Raw genomic sequence first — 15126 nt, 5'->3', positions numbered from 1 at the left:
AGCACAGCTATATACAAGATACTGGGTACTGTACAGCAAACCCTAACAAAAGGACTTCTCAAAGTTAACCCAATTACCAAATAATGTGATGATAACATTAACTATCGATTGTCTTTTGGAACCCTAAGACAGCAGGAACCTCACATCTCCACTATAGAGCCCCTACTTCCCCTAGTCCTGGAACCCTTAAATAGGGCCCACTTTCCCATATGCCTCTCCCAATCCATATCAAATAATATTGCATCTGCCGATCACAACCTAATCAACGCAACGATAGCCACTTCAACATGCTTCACTTCAGACTGTGTCCAGAGACTTCACATGTGGAATGACAACCCTTCAGCTTCATTACTCGGGTGAGACCTTTCCTTTCATAGTATACTCTAATTCCATCTCAGGTGGTTCACTTTCTAACAAAGTCCCAAAACCTAGATAAACACCAGTTTCTGTGAGAGAGAGCATATGTTCACACGTATCCACAAACTACTGCAAAATATATACCTGAAAGCAGAAGTACACTAGAGTTTGCAGTGAGTATCCCCCTAACACTTCCTCTCCACTATTCCAAGCTTTGGGTCCATGATTGCTCAACAATTTGTTTGGCTTTGTATGTTAACTCTCTTTTCAGTCACCAGGTTCCAGATGTCATCAGGATGCCAGCCAGGCTTCCCTGGACTGAAGACCCCACCAATGTGTCCTGGAGCTCAGCTTCCCCAGAGACCCACCCTACTAGGGAAAGAGACAGGCAGACTGGGAGTATGGACCGAACAGTCAACGCCCGTGTTCAGCGGGGAAGCAATTACAGAAGCCAGACCTTCCACCTTTCTACAACCCACAATGACCCTGGGTCCATGCTCCCATAGGGATAGAGAATGGGAAAGCTATCAGGGGAGGGGATGGGATATGGAGATTGGGTGGTGGGAATTGTGTGGAGTTGTACCCCTCCAACCCTATGGTTTTTTTAATTAATCCTTTCTTAAATTAAAAAAATATATATGGTGTATTTAAGGTTTATAATATGCTAATTTGATATATACACAATGAGGTGATTACTATTGTCAAGTAAATCATAATAAAAATATGTTATGCTAATATTAATATATTATCATATTTTACCATTTTTGATGTAATGAGTACACCTAAACTCTACTATCTTAGCATATTTCCAGTGCACGATATGGAGTTATTAGTATAGTTGTACTTATACAACAACTCTTTGAACTTATCCATTCTTTTTTTTTAGATAGGGGATAAGAAATAGGGAGAGAGAAAATGAGAGAGGAGGAGATATAATACAGCATTTCACCATTTGCAAAATAGCCTTTCTGCAAGTCCTCCCATGAGATGATTAGGATCTCAAACTCAGGTCCTCACATATGATATAGTATGTGCTTTACACCCTTGGGTGCCTATACTTAGTCTTTACTATTATAAATTTGTGCTCTTTGACCAACATCTTCCTCTTGTTTTTCCCCAGTCCTAGTAGTAATCATTCTATAATCTTTCTTTTTTATTTTTAAATATTTATTATTATTTTTATAATTTATTTCTTTATTGGGGAATTAATGTTTTACATTCAACAGTAAATACAATAGTTTGTACATGCATAACATTCCCCAGATTCCCATTTAACAATAAAACCCCCACTATGTCATTCATCATCTTTCATGGACCTGTATTCTCCCCACCCACCCACCCACCCCAGAGTCTTTTACTTTGGTGCAATACTCCAATTCCATTTCAGGTTCGACTTGTGTTTTCTTTTCTAATCTTGTTTTTCAACTTCGGCCTGAGAGTGAGATCATCCCATATTCATCCTTCTGTTTCTGACTTATTTCACTCAACATGATTTTTTCAAGGTCCATCCAAGATCGGCTGAAAACGGTGAAGTCACCATTTTTTACAGCTGTGTAGTATTCCATTGTGTATATATACCACAACTTGCCCAGCCACTCATCTGTTGTTGGACACCTGGGTTGCTTCCAGGTTTTGGCTATTACAAATTGTGCTGCCAAGAACATATGTGTACACAAATCTTTTTGGATGGATGTGTTGAGTTCCTTAGGATATATCCCCAGGAGAGGAATTGCAGGGTCATAGGGTAGGTCCATTTCTAGCCTTCTGAGAGTTCTCCAGACTGTTCTCCACAGAGATTGGACCAATTGACATTCCCACCAGCAGTGCAGGAGGGTTCCTTTGACCCCACACCCTCTCCAGCATTTGCTGCTGTTACCTTTTCTGATGTATGACATTCTCACAGGAGTGAAGTGATATCTCATTGTTGTCTTGATTTGCATTTCTCTGACAATCAGAGACTTGGAGCATTTTTTCATGTGTTTCTCGGCCTTTTGGATCTCTTCTGTGGTGAATATTCTGTCCAAGTCCTCCCCCCATTTTTGGATGGGGTTATTTGTTGTCTTATTGTTGAGTCTGGCAAGCTCTTTATATATGTTGGTTATTAAACTCTTATCTGATGTATGGCATGTAAAGATCTCCCATTCTGTGAGGGGTCTCTTGGTTTGGGTAGTGGTTTCTTTTGCTGTGAAGAAGCTTTTTAATTTGATGTAGTCCCATAGGTTTATACTTGCCTTAGTCTTCTTTGTAATTGGATTTGTTTCATTGAAAATGTCTTCAAAATTTATGCGGAAAAAAACAAAAAAAATTATGCGGAAAAAAGTTCTGCCAATATTTTCCTCTAAGTATTTGATAGTTTCTGGTCTAACATCCAAGTCCTTGATCCACTTGGAATTTACTTTTGTATTTGGTGAAATACAGTGATTCAGTTTCATTCTTCTGCATGTTTCAACCCATTGTTTCCAACACCATTTGTTGAAGAGACTCTGCTTTCCCCATTTAATAGTCTGGGCCCCTTTGTCAAAGATTAGATGTCCATAGGTGTGGGGCCTCATTTCTGGGCTCTCAATTCTATTCCACTGGTCAGTGTGTCTGTTCATGTTCCAGTACCAAGCAGTTTTGATGACAATGGCCCTATAATACAGTTTGAGATCGGGGAGTGTGATGCCTCCGGTTCTGTTCTTTTTTCTCAAGATTGTTTTGGCAATTCTAGGTCTTTTCTGGTTCCAGATAAACATTTGTAGCATTTGTTCTATTCTCCTAAAAAATGTGCTTGGGATCTTGATGGGGATAGCATTAAATTTGTAGATGGCTCTGGGTAATATATTCATTTTGATGATGTTAATTCTTCCAACCCATGAACATGGAATATCTTTCCACTTCTTTGTGTCTTTTTCAATTTCTTTGAGTAGTGACTCATAATTTTCAGTATACAAGTCTTTCACTTCTTTGGCTAGGTTTACTCCTAGATATTTTATTGTTTTTGTTGCTATAGAAAAAGGAACTGATTTCTGGATTTCAATTTCTTCTAACTTAGTGTTTGCATAGAGGAATGCCACTGACTTTTGAATGTTAATTTTATAGCCTGACAGCTTACTGTATTGCCTGATGATTTCCAAAAGCTTCTTTCTGGATTCCTTAGGTTTTTCCATGTATACTATCATGTCATCTGCAAATAAGGACAGTTTGACTTCTTCTCTTCCAATCTGCATGCCTTTAATTCCTTGCTCCTGCCTGATTGCTATGGCAAGAACTTCCAACACTATGTTGAATAGTAATGGTGATAGTGGGCAGCCCTGTCTAGTACCTGATCTGAGGGGAAATGCTTCCAGTTTTTCACCATTAAGTATGATGTTGGCTGTAGGTCTGCTGTATATAGACTCCACTATCTTCAGGAATTTTCCATCTATTCCCATTTTTTGTAGTGTTTTGATCATAGACTAATTGATCATAAACTAGACTAATTGAGTTGCATCCAACTGAAAAGCTTCTGACAGCAAAGGAAACACCCAATACAGTAGTGATAACCTATGAAAGAGTAGACAACATCTGCAAACCATATTGTGATAAATATTAATCTCTAAAATATATGGAGACCTCAGGGACAGGAGGTACACCTGGTTAAGCACTCACATTAGAGTACACAAGGACCCAGGGTCAAACCCCTGGTCCCCACCCACAGGAGGTAAGTTTCACAAGTGGTGAAACAGGACTGCAGGTGTCTCTTTGTCTCTTTCTCCTCTGTCCCAATTTCTCTCTGACTCAACTCAAAATGCTATAAAGACTTAAATATGAAATCTGAAATCATAAAATGATAGAATACAGGGAACAAGATTCTTGATATTGTTCTGGGAAGTCATTTTTTTTTGTACATATGGCCCCCTGCAAGTATGAAATATCAAATTCAGTTTCTGGCACTGCATATGCCAGAGTGATTATCTCTCTCCCCCCCTTCTATCTCATAAATAGATAAACATCTTTAAAAAAACAATATTAATTCATCCACTCTGTGAAAACAAATAACTTTCAATTTAGTTGTGATTTCCTTAATTTCTTTCATAAGTGTTTTATACTTTTAAATATACTGGTCTTTCACCCCATCGCTAGGTATCTTTCATTGCTAGTGAAATTGTTTTCTTAATTTTTTTCCAGATAAGATGTTGGTATATATAAGTGCAAATGATTTTGTGTCCTGAAATTTCATTGGATTCATTTATCAACTTTAAAGTTTTCTGTGTAGAGTCTAGGATTTCTTTGCACTCTCTCTCTTTTTTTATTTTTATTTATTTATTTTCCCTTTTGTTCCCTTTGTTTTATATTGTTGTTGTAGTTATTGTTGTTGTTATTGATATTGTCGTCAGATAGGATAGAGAGAAATGGAGAGAGGAGGGGAAGACAGGGGGAGAGAAAGATAGGCACCTGCAGACGGGCTTCACGGCCTGTGAAGCGACTCCCCTGCTAGGGAGTGGGGAGCCAAGCACCCAAACTGAAATCCATATGCAGTTCTTGCGCTTTGTATCACATGCACTTAACAGCCACTGCACTAGCACCCAACTCCCTCTCTCTCCTTCTTGATCTCCCCTTCCCTTCTCAATTTCTCTCTGTCCTATCAAATTGATTATATAAATTAGTATTCAACATGTACATTAAGAGTCTTTAACAATAAAAAATAAATTAATAAATACTAGGTATTTCACATAAATCTTTAACTTCAATGAAGTCCTATCAGTAACACTGTACACAATTTTTTTTTATAGAAAAAGTAAGATTCAAAGAGGCTATGAAACTTGCCTACTATTATTTTAGGAGAGACAACATAATAGCACTGGTTTACATGTCTCTGAAATCTATAGTTTTAAGGATTTTATGATGTTATAAGGAGATGTTGCTACCTTTTAAAAATAGACATTCTATCTCAATCTGAATCCAGAGTCCTTCAAAGGTCTTAACTTAAATGTATTTCTCAAGTTTTGTGACTAGATATCCCATGTTAATGGATTGGAAGAATTAACATCATCAAAATGAATATTCTACCCAGAGACATATACAAATTTAATGCAATACCCATCAAGTTTTCCCCATTTAAAAAAATAGTGATTTAATATTGATTTACAAAATTTTGAGATACTAGGAGTATAATTACATATAGTTCCCACCACTAGAGATCTGTGTCTTATCTCTTTCATTGGAAACTGCAGTATTTCTTCCAAGATCACTGATACAGGCTGTTTCTATAACTCTCTCTTCATATATATATATATATATATATATATATATATATATATATATTAACTGAAGCATTGCTCATCTTTGGCTTATGGTGGTATGGGGGATTGAACCTGGGACTTCAGAGCCTCAGGCATGAGAGTCTCTTTGTATAACCATTATGCTATCTACCCCTGTTGGTATGCATGGTATCCCTGTTTCATTTGGTTTAAATCCCCCCTGCTTAACACTATTCTATTTACATAACCACTTCATTCTATTTACATAACCACTGTTAACAAGTGCCACCCTCCCTCCAGGGCATTTGTGGTTCAGTGATAGGATTCTCGCCTAATCTGCCCCCTCTTTGTCACACTCTGATTTTCACCAGTCACTTTTCTCTCCACCCTCTCTATGTCACATCCTGTTTCCACCTTACTTGGCAAGTATATATAAAGACAGCATTATGAGTTTTACAGTACTTTACCTTTAGTTTAGCTCAGCTCGGCTTAGATTGCGCTGCATCCTGCATGAATAAAGAGATACTGCCTACAGCTCAACCATGAGTCCCTGGTCGTCTGTTACCCGCACGTGAAGCCAGCCCGGCGAAAACAACATAACGAGTCGAAAACAACATACCCCCACCCTTCTCCCATTTTTTTTTAACAGTCCTGCCTTCACTTCCATTCTAGTTCACCCTTACACTTATTATTACTTCCAAGTGTCTTTCTTTTTTTCTTCTTCTCTAAATAAGCAAACTCATGCTTGGCAACCTCTGGTGTTTTCTATATTTGCTTCCCTTTCATTTATGCTATAAAAACAAGATTTCTGGTGATCAATGCTTTGGGTCCTGGTGGAATGGGGGTACAGAGCCCTCTGGCTATTTCCCTTATCACTTACCCCTCTGGATGTATGGACCATAATTCTTTGGCGGTGTAGAAGATGGGAGTTCTGGCTTCTGTATTGCTTCTCTCCTGGGCATGGGCATTGGCAGGTCAATCCATACCCCAACAGGTGTCTATGTTTCCCTAGAGGAAAGGCTCCGGAGAGATGAGGTTCCAGGAGCCATTGGTGAGGTCATCAACCTAGGGAAGTCAGGATAGAAACATAGTAGGATCTGTACTTGGTAGCTGAAATGCACTAAGATGTAAAGCAGGACAAAATGTTGAATAAACAAGAACCATAAAGTAGGAATAGAAAAGATGAAAGTAGGGACCTTAGAGTGGAAGAAAGGTAGGAAATCTATTTTAGAAATGTTCCTAAGAGCCTATGACTTAGTAATATTTACTTGAGCATGATATCTAACATGGTTCCACCAATTTTTTTTTTTTAAGAAAACAGACCAAAAGCTACAAAAGTTTATCTGGAACCAGGAAATACCTAGAATCAAAAAAAAATCTTGACAAAAAAGAAAAATAAAACCAGGACGGGAGGCATCACACTCCCAGATCTCAAACTATATTACTGGGTCATTGTAATCAAAACTGTCTGGTTCTGGAACACAGAGACACAGTGAAATAGAATTGAGAGTGCAGTATATATAATTTTTGACAAGGGAGCCCAAAACTATTAAATGGAGAAAGGAGAGTCTCTTAAACACATGATGCTGGAAAAATTTAGTTGAAATGTGCAAAAGAATGAAACTGAGCCACTAAATCTCACCAGAAACAAAAATAAACTCCAAATAGACCAAAGACTTGGATGTTAGACCAAAATCTATCAAACACTTAGAGGAAAATATTGGCAGGAACTTTTTTCATCTAAATTTTATAACATATTCAATGATACAAATCCAATTGCAGTCACTTCCATCAGAAAGTCATCACAAACCCTCTTGCAGGCCTTCCCAGGCATTGCCCTCACCATAAAGCAGAGATAGTAGGCACTGCTCCAGTCTCTGAAGGGAGGCTGGGTCATCCTGCTCTGCCACTCTGGTAGACTGGTCCTGAAATTAGTGATATATATGCCTTTCCACTAAGGAAACAGAAACCTGTTAGGGTATGAATCGACCTGCCAATGCCCATGCCCAGCAGAGAAGCAATACAGAAGCCAGAACTCTCATCTTCTGCACCACCAAAGAATTATGGTCCATATTTCCAGAGGGGTAAGTGATAAGGGTAATAGCCAGAGGGTTCTGTAGGACCCAAAGCATTGATCACCAGAAGTCTTGTTTTTATAGCATAAATGAAAGTGATATATATATATAATGAAATTTGCTCACAGATCTTTTTTAATTTTTATTTATCAAAAGGAAACATTGACAAAAACCATAGAATAAGAGTGGTACAACTCCACACATTTCCCATCACCAGAACTGTATATCCCATCCCCTCCTCGATAGCTTTCCTATTCTTTATGCCTCTGGGAGTATGGACCAAGGGTCATTATGGGTTGCAGAAAGTGGAAGGTCTGGATTCCATAACTGCTTCCCCACTGAAATGAGCATTGACAGGTTGATCCATACTCCCAGCCTGTCTCTCTCTTTCCCTAGTGGGGCAGGGCTCCAAGACACATCGGTGGGGTTGTTCTGCCCAGGGAAGTACGGTTGGCATCATGGTAGCATCTGGAACCTGGTGGATGAAAAAAGAATTAACATATAAAGCCAAACAAATTGTTGACTAATCATGAACCTAAAGACTGGAATAGTTCAGATGAACAGTTGGGGGGAGGTCTCCATTCTGTAGATAGTTAGAAGGCCTATTTTAGTTATATTCCAAAGAGCCCATGACTATACTAGTTTTTTTTTTTTTTCCTGAGCCTGACATCTGAATGGGAGACACTCTCTGCCCTAATCCAGCTTTCTAGCTCTTTTCTCTACTTTGACACCATCTTCTCATACAATATTTCTGTCCAACTCCATGATAGCTATCAAACTCAAGCAAAAAAATGACAACAATTGTGGGCCCCTAGGAGCATGCCTAGAATAGACTTTCTAGCTTCTTTCTACCCTATGATCCCTACTCTCATCTGCTCTACTCCTACTTTCTGTTTCCTGTTCATCAATCATTTTCCCCACTTTGTATCTTTTTAAAAAAAATTTAATTCTATTTATTTATTTATTCCCTTTTGTTGCCCTTGTTGTTTCATTGTTGTAGTTATTGTTGTTGTTGATGCCATTGTTGTTGGATAGGACAGAGAGAAATGGAGAGAGGAGGGGAAGACAGAGAGGGGGAAAGAAAGACAGACACCTGCAGACCTGCTTCATTGACCCATTTATATATGGCCATTAAGAAAGAGGGAGATGTTGGGAAATTGTGAGGATGTGGTTGAGCTTGGCATGGCTGGAGCCTGAGGGGTGTGTCAATCCTGTTAGTCTCTCTCTCTACCAAGAGGTTGAGAAAGGAGGGATGGTAGAACCCCAAAGGTGTGCCTCCTCCTATCAGACTCCCTGCCTCACAAAGCACCCTGAATTCCTGATACTATGGCCATTATATAAAAAGAAAGGGAGAGATGTTGGGCATTATGCCAGCTCCCCCCTGCTCCATGCTGCATTGCTTGATGCTGTGGTCTATTTACATAATCATTTTTTTTGTCTAAGACCCGCCCTGCCTGCAGAGCATTGGTTTAATCCCCACTGGTTAGATAGAAGCTTGCTACCTTCACACTCTTTTTTATGCTCCACCCCCTCTCCTAGCCATTTCCTTTTTCAACCTACCACTTCAGAAGATATAAAGGCATTTTTCTCTGATCAATAAAAGCATTGCATTGCATTCCCGCTCAGCCACAAGAGTTCCTGGTTCCTCTCCCGAGTCACTGAGTAAGTCTGTGAAGCGACTCCCATGCAGGTGGGGAGCTGTGGGCTTGAACCGGGATCCTCAGACTGGTCCTTGTTCTTTGTGCCATCTGTGCTTAACCCACTGTGCTACTGCCTGAATCCCCCCCACTTTGTATCTTATCGTTTCTCAGCCACTAAGTTACAGACACTATCATGATTCCATCCTGACTTTCCTGGGCAGATGACCTCACCAGCATGTCTTGGAACCTCACCAATCAGAAGCCTGCCCTACTAGGGAAAGATAGATGTTCAGCTTCACTTAGGGAGGGGAGGTCAGAGACCCAAATAATTCTTTGATGGTGGGAATGGTGTTGATGTACGCTCCTATTAACTTATAGTCTCATAAATCACTAATTAATATGAAAGGGGAAAAACTGATTGAATGTTTCAAACCTTTTAATGCACAGACTGTAGCTGAGTATATGTTCCTTCAATCTAAGCACTTAAGACTTCAAATGTGGTGGTCCAAGAGATGGCGCAGTGGATAAAGTATTGGACTCTAAAGCATGAGGTCCTGAGTTCAATACACGGCAGCACATGTACCAGACTGATCTCTGGTTCCCTCTCTCTCTTTCCTCCTGTCTTTCTCATTAATAAATAAATAAATTCTTTAAAAAAAGATTTCAAACGTGTAATCATACTGAATTTTAACAGTGGTCTCAACTTATTAATACATTTCTAATAATGACTTGTTCTCTGAAATGTTGACTCTTCTAAAAGCTTAGACCAGAGGGAACAGACACAACTGGTGGCATTACTCTCTAAGACACAGCTATATACAAATAATGGCAAAGGATATAAATTATAGTGAGGTTGTGTATGATACAGCAAATCCTAACAAAGGGATTTTCAAAGTTAACCCAATTTCCAAATAATTTGATTACAGCAAATAGCTATCTATTGCCTTCTTAAACCCTAAGACAGCAGGAACCTCCCGCTTCCTCTGTATTTCCCCCAGTCCTGGAACCTCTAGGGTGGGGCTCGCTTTCCTGCATGCTTCTCTCAATTCATACCAAATGATATTGCATCTGCTGATCCCAACCTAGTCAATACAATGAGCACCACCTTGGCAAGCTTCACTTTGGACTATGTTCTGAGACGTCAGGCATGGAATGTCAACCCTTCAGCCTCATTACTCAGGTGAGACCTTTCCTTTCTCATAGGATTCTCTAATTCCATTTAGGGTGGTTCACTTCCTAACAAATTTCCCAAAGCTAGATATAGACCAGGTCCCATGAGATAGGACAGATGTACACATGTAATAAATTAGGGCAAAATATATACCTGAAAGCAAAAGTGCACAATAGTCTGCCATAAGTCAATAGATGTAGCAAGCAAGTAGAAAGACCTAAGAAGACACCATAAATTTCATAATGAAATGGTTTCTACTAAGATTTAGATACCTCCTCACCTACTTCCTACTATATTTCCCTCAGTCACTCCAAAGCTAACCTTATCAAAGTAAGGACTTCAAAAGCTGAATAAGGGTAAGAGACTGGCATACTTTAACAATGACTCTTTAGTCACTGTCAGGCCACCCCATCAGTAGGAGCCCATTTGGGGAGTCCTGAGATTCCCAAACAGACATGATGGGCCTAGACCCTGACTAGATCCCTCTCTCCATGGTTACCAGTCATGTCTATCAGTAACAACAAAACAGGCCCCCATAGGACCTTGCCCTCAATGTGACTCAACAACAGTAGAGAATGTTCCATCCTCTGAAGGGAGGCTGGACAATATATTCTATGCTACACCTGAGGAAGATGGGTCTTGAAACTGGGGCAGCTTGGAATGTTCCTACTCATGACCACAGAATGTAAGCTCAGATCTATAGGGATGCAGAGGTCACATAGGCTCCTAAGCTGAATATGGGTCCCAGATCACATCAAATCAATGGGGTTTACAGTTAACGATATTTATACACCTTTCTCATATTTAGGACCTACTCTCTTCCCTGATCCAGCTTTCTAGCTCTTTTTCCTGCCATGACATCATCTCCCCAGACAATAAGTTGGATCCACCAGCATATCAGATGTCAGGCTCAGAAAAAAAAAACAACCTAGCATAGTCATGGACCCTTTGAAATAGGCCTACTAGCTATCTACAAAAAAGGGAACCCCAAATCTTCATCTGCAATATTCTAGCCTTTAGGTTCATGATTAGTCAACAATTTGTTTGGCTTTATATGTTAACTCTTCTTTCATCCACCAGGTTCCAGATGCTACCATGATGCCAAATGGACTTCCCTGGGCAGAGGACCCCACCAATGTGTCTTGGAGCCCTGCCCCACTAGGGAAAGAGACAGAGAGGCTGGAAGTAAGGTTCAACCTTACTTCCCCACTAAAATGCCCATTTTAGTGGGGAAGCAGTTACAGAAGCCAGACCTTCCATCTTTGTACTCCATAATGACCCTGGGTCCATACTCCCAGAGGGATAAAGAATAGGAAAGCTATCAGAGGAGGCGATGGGATATACAGTTCCGGTGATGGGAATTGTGTGGAGTTGTACGCCTCTTATCCTATGGTTTTTGTCAGTGTTTCCTTTTTATAAATAAAAATTTTTAAAAAAATAAGCAGGATAGGGATATGGATCTACCCGCATGTCCAGTGGAGAAACAATTACAGAAGTCAGAACTCCTCCTTATGTACCCCCAAAACAATTTTGATCCATGCCCCCAGTGGGGGAGAAACTGCCATAGCTTACAACAGAGGGGTTGGATATTCAGGACTCTGGTGGTGGGAATGATGTGGAGTTGTACCCATGATATCTTGCAATTTCGTAAATAAATATTAAATCACTAATTAAAAAAAAATTCAGCTGAAAGGAAGACAACAAACAAATGAAGAAACACCAATGAGACTACATCAAACTGAAAATTTTCTGCACAGCAAAAGAAACCACCACCCAAAGAGACCTCTCACAGAATGGGAGATCTTTACATGCCATACATCAGACAATAGGCTAATAACCAAAATACACAAAGAGCTCACCAAACTCAGCAACAATAAAACGAGCAAACCAATTCAAAAGTGGGGAGAGGATATGAACAGTATATTCACTACAGAAGAGAAATAATAGGCCAACAAACATATGAAAAAATGTTCTAAGTCATTTACTGTAAGAGACATGCAAATAAAAACAATAATGAGATACTACCTCACCCTTGTGAAAATGTCATACATCAGAAACGACAGCAACAATAAATGCTGGAGAAAATGTATGGGGAAAGGAGCCCTCTTTCACCACTGGTGGAATGTAAATTGGTCCAACCCCTGTGGACAGCAGTCTGGAGAACTCTCACAATGCTAGAAATGGACCTACCCTATGACCTTTCTATTTCTCTCCTGGGGATATATCCTAAGGAACTAAACACACCAACCCATAAAGATCTGAGTATACCTATGTTCATAGCAGCACAATTTGTAATAGCCAAAATCTGGAAGCAACCTAGATGTTCAACAACAGATGAGTGACTGAGAAGGTTGTTATATATATATAATGGAATATTACTGAGCTATTAAAAATGCTGAAGTCACCTTCTTCACATCATCTTGGATGGAGCTTGAAGAAATCATGTTAAGTCAGATAAGCCAGAAAGCAAAGGATGACTACAGGATGCTATCATTCATGGACAGAAGTTGAAATATAAGAAAAGTAAAGGGAAACACAAGTAGAACTTGGACTGGGTTTGATATATTTAACCAAAGTAAAGGACTGGGGGAGAGGGGTCTTTCAGGTCTTGGCATGATGGTGAAGGAGGACCTGGCCTGGGGGTGATTGTATTTTGCAGAAAGTTGAGGAATTTTACACATGTACCCATAATTGTATTTACTGTAAACCATTAATTCCTACAATAAAATTATATATATAATATATATAAGTCTTCAGATTTCTTCTTTTTCATGACTTTTGAGCAGTTATTATTTCACAATAAAGTACTGAATAAAGTACAAAGGTTGATCTACTTGGAACACACCATTTTCACCCAAAGCCCTTCACTTTTGGTGTTGTACATCCTATGGGCTTAGATATGTATAAAATTACACCATATAAACTATTTTCACTATGTAAAAAAAGCCTATCTACCTAACTTCATAAAATTTGGTCTTTCCAAAATATCACAGGTTTAGACTCATATAGTATGTGGTTTTTTTTTTTCAGATTAACTTCTTTCACTTAAGTAATATGCTTTGTGATCCCTAATGTTCCTCCATGATTTCCCTTTATTATTTTTTTGTCACCAGTTATAGTGGGAGCTCAGTGTCTGTACAAGAATATAGTGCTCTCATTAACAATTTATTTATTTATTTATTGGACAGAGAGAAATTAAGAGGGAAGGGAGAGAGACAGAGAGAGAGACAGAGAGAGACTGAGAGGGAAGGGAGAGACAGAGAGAGAGAGAGAAATTGAGAGGGAAGGGAGAGAGAGACAGAGAAAGAGAGAGACATCCACAACACTGTTTCAGTGCTCATGAAGCTTCCCTGTGCAGGTAGAGTCTAAAGGCTTGAATCCAAGTCCTATCACATGGTACTTTGTGTACTACCTGGGGCACCACTGCCTGGCCCCTCCTCCATGTCTTTGTAACTCATTTCTCACTAGCATGGAATAATATCGAATTGTTTGGAGGAATCAGTTTATCCATTCACCTGTTAAAGGACAACTTGGTTGCTTCTAAGTTGTAGCAATGATGAAGAAAGCTGTATTTCTTATGTGGATATATATTTTCACTCTATTGGCAAAATATTATGGAGTACACCTGCTGCACCATATACTTATGATGTAGGTCTTCTTTGTTATTTTTTAAGTTTTTTTATATTTTTATTTATTTATTTATTCCCTTTTGTTGTCCTGGTTGTTTTATTGTTGCAGTTATTGATGTTGTTGTTGGATAGGACTGAGAGAAATGGAGAGAGGAGGGAAAGACAGAGATGGAGAGAGAAAGAGAGACACTTGCAGACTTGCTTCACTGCCTGTCAAGCGACTCCCCTGCAGGTGGGAAACTGGGAGCTCGAACCGGGATCCTTATGCCGGTCCTTGCACTTTGCGCCACCTGCACTTAACCCGCTGTGCTACCACCCGGCTCCCAGGTCTTCTTTGTTTTGAAGGAAGTTGTAGGACTGCTGGGTAGAAGGCAAGCATGAATAAAGACACAAGATGTTTGGGGAACTTTAGGGATGGCTGGAGGGTAAAGAGTAAGGGCCAAGTGGTGAAATTAATGCTGGGAAGTTAGCAGAGTCAGATACTGTCATACCATGTATTTTATGCTATTGGGATTAAAGTGCCAACAAAATGTTTTACTTATGTAAAGCACATGACTGGACTTGAACTCTACAAAGATTACTTTGGCTGCAGAATGATTGGTCAGAAGGTTGGTTACAGGCTGGGAAAACCGTCTACGTAAGATTAAGTGAAGAATGCCTAAACTACAACAGTGGTAATGACCCAGTTGGCTTTAGCAATGCTCGGGAGACTTTGTAGAAAGACTCATCAGACTTCATGAGCAACTAAAGGTATGAAAATGGGCAGGGGCGGCAAAAGGATGTAGGATAAAGAAGAAGGTAGAACTGAGCATTAACTGAACTTTTGTTTTCTTTATTAGAAGCAAATCTAGGCACTTGTTAAGTAGGAAGACAAGGAGATGGTGACACAGACTTTCTTCAAGGCCAAACTTCGATTACGTTGCTCTGATCCTTTCTCTCATCTAGGCTTTGTAACTGCCCAGAATAGTTTTAGCAAGGATCTTACTAAATCAGTTCACATTTTATTTTAATGAAGGAGAGAGAGACAGAGTG

This window comes from Erinaceus europaeus, chromosome 8, assembly GCF_950295315.1.
Source record: "Erinaceus europaeus chromosome 8, mEriEur2.1, whole genome shotgun sequence".
Classification (NCBI taxonomy): domain Eukaryota; kingdom Metazoa; phylum Chordata; class Mammalia; order Eulipotyphla; family Erinaceidae; genus Erinaceus; species Erinaceus europaeus.
The sequence above is the reverse complement of the archived record's forward strand: the minus strand, read 5'-3'. Positions refer to the sequence as shown.